The sequence below is a fragment of the Balaenoptera borealis genome (genome assembly GCF_965194805.1).
Source record: "Balaenoptera borealis genome assembly, chromosome: 7".
NCBI lineage: Eukaryota > Metazoa > Chordata > Mammalia > Artiodactyla > Balaenopteridae > Balaenoptera > Balaenoptera borealis.
Window position 1 is genome coordinate 53840886 of NC_138864.1, and position 2479 is coordinate 53843364.

At 40.8% G+C, this 2479-nt stretch overlaps 1 pseudogene across 1 annotated transcript; it reads left to right on the plus strand.

Annotated features, from left to right (window-relative positions):
• Positions 1-776: 776 nt before the first annotated feature.
• On the plus strand, positions 777-2237 carry LOC309631692 (nucleosome assembly protein 1-like 1 pseudogene; annotated as a pseudogene). The gene has a single exon. The product of its transcript is annotated as a nucleosome assembly protein 1-like 1 pseudogene (transcript).
• The last annotated feature ends 242 nt before the right edge of the window (positions 2238-2479 follow it).

Sequence of the window (2479 nt, forward strand, 5' to 3'; positions counted from 1 at the left end):
TCCACCTGCAACGTATGAGAGTCCCAACGTCCAATTTCTCTGCATCCCTGTAAACACTTGTTATTGTCTGGTTTTTATTTTTTTAATCTTTTATTTTATATTGGAGTAGAGTTATGGTTTTGAAAAATTATTATTATAACCATCCGAGTATGTGTAAAGTGGTATCTCATTTGTGGTTTCCGTTTGCATTTCCCTAATGACCCATGATGTTGAGCATCTTTTCATGAGCTCACTGGCCATGGGTATATTTTCTTTGGAGAAATGTCTATTCAAGTCCTTCGCTCATGTTCACATTGAACCATTTGGGGTTTTTCTCTTGAGTTATAAGAGTGTTTTATATTGTCTAGATACTAGACTCTCGCAAATATTTTCTCCTATTCTGTGATTTGTATTTTCACTCTGTTGATAGTGTCCTTTGATACCCCAAATTTTAAAATTTTTAAATTTTTGGGGGGGCTTCCCTGGTGGTGCAGTGGTTAAGAATCCGCCTGCCAATGCAGGAGACATGGGTTTAAGCCCTGGGTCCGGGAAGATCCCACATGTCGTGGAGCAACTAAGCCCGTGCACCACAACCACTGAGCCTGCACTGTAGAGTCCGTGAGCCACAACTACTGAAGCCCGCGCTCCTAGAGCCCATGGTCCGCAACAAGAGAAGCCACTGCAATGAGAAACCCACGCACTGCATCGAAGAGTAGTCCCTGCTCTCCGCAACTAGACAAAGCCCATGCACAGCAACGAAGACCCAACACAGCCAAAAATAAATAAATTTATTTTTTTAAAAAAAGAAAGAGCTCTTTTAGCACCATCTGCTCGCCATACCGCTTTCTGCTCCTCCCGTCGCCGTCCTGAGTCACTGCCTGCACAGCTCCTGCCGCCTGGCTCCCCATGCTAGCCACCGATATTTGGCGCTCATACAACATGGCAGACATCGACAACAAAGAACAGTCTGAACTTGATAAAGATTTGGATGATGTTGAAGAAGTAGAAGAAGAAGAAACTGGTGAAGAAACAAAAATCAAAGCGTGTCAGCTGACTGTTCAGATGACGCAAAATCCTCAGATTCTTGCAGCCCTTCAAGAAAGACTTGATGGTCTGGTAGAAACACCAACAGGATACATTGAAAGCTTGCCTAGGGTAGTTAAAAGACGCGTGAATGCTCTCAAAAACCTTCAAGTTAAATGTGCACAGATAGAAGCCAAGTTCTATGAGGAAGTTCATGATCTTGAAAGAAAGTATGCTGTTCTCTATCAACCTCTATTTGATAAGCGATTTGAGATCATCAATGCCATTTATGAACCTACAGAAGAAGAATGTGAATGGAAACCAGATGAGGAAGATGAAATTTCAGAGGAACTAAAAGAAAAGGCCAAGATTGAAGATGAGAAGAAGGATGAAGAAAAAGAAGACCCCAAAGGAATTCCTGACTTTTGGTTGACCGTTTTTAAGAATGTTGATTTGCTCAGTGATATGGTTCAGGAACATGATGAATCTATTCTGAAGCACTTGAAAGATATTAAAGTGAAGTTCTCAGATGCTGGTCAGCCTATGAGTTTTGTCTTAGAATTTCACTTTGAACCCAATGAATATTTCACAAATGAAGTGTTGACAAAGACGTATAGGATGAGGTCAGAACCAGATGATTCTGATCCTTTTTCTTTTGATGGACCAGAAATTATGGGTTGTACAGGGTGCCAGATAGATTGGAAAAAAGGGAAGAATGTCACTTTGAAAACCATTAAGAAGAAGCAGAAACACACGGGACGTGGGACAGTTCGTACTGTGACCAAAACAGTTTCTAATGACTCTTTATTTTTTTTGCCCCTCCTGAAGTTCCTGAGAGTGGAGATCTGGATGATGCTGCTGAAGTTATCCTTGCTGCGGACTTTGAAATTGGTCACTTTTTACGTGAGCGCATAATCCCAAGATCAGTGTTATACTTTATGGGAGAAGCTATTGAAGATGATGATGATGATTATGATGAAGAAGGTGAAGAAGCGGATGAGGAAGGGGAAGAAGAAGGAGATGAGGAAAATGATCCAGACTATGACCCAAAGAAGGATCAAAACCCAGCAGAGTGCAAGCAGCAGTGAAGCACGATGGTCTACCTTCTGCTTCCCTGGAAAGGATGAATTTGCATCATTTCACAAGCCTATTTCAAGTTTTTTGTTGTTTGTTTGCTCGTTTTTGTTTTTGCAGCCTAAAATAAAAATGTCAAATATAATGAAAAAAAGAAAAAAGAAAGAGAGAGAGAGGGAGAAAGAAAGAGAGAGAGTGCTTGCTCCGGCAGCACACATACTAAAATTGGAACGATACAGAGAAGATTAGCATGGCCCCTCTGCAAGGATGACACGCAAATTTGTGAAGCGTTCCATATTTTTGAAAAACAAATACCATATGCTAACACATATATATGGAATCTTAAAAAAAAAAAAAAGGTTATAAAGAACCTAGGGGCAGGACAGGAATAAAGGCGCAGATG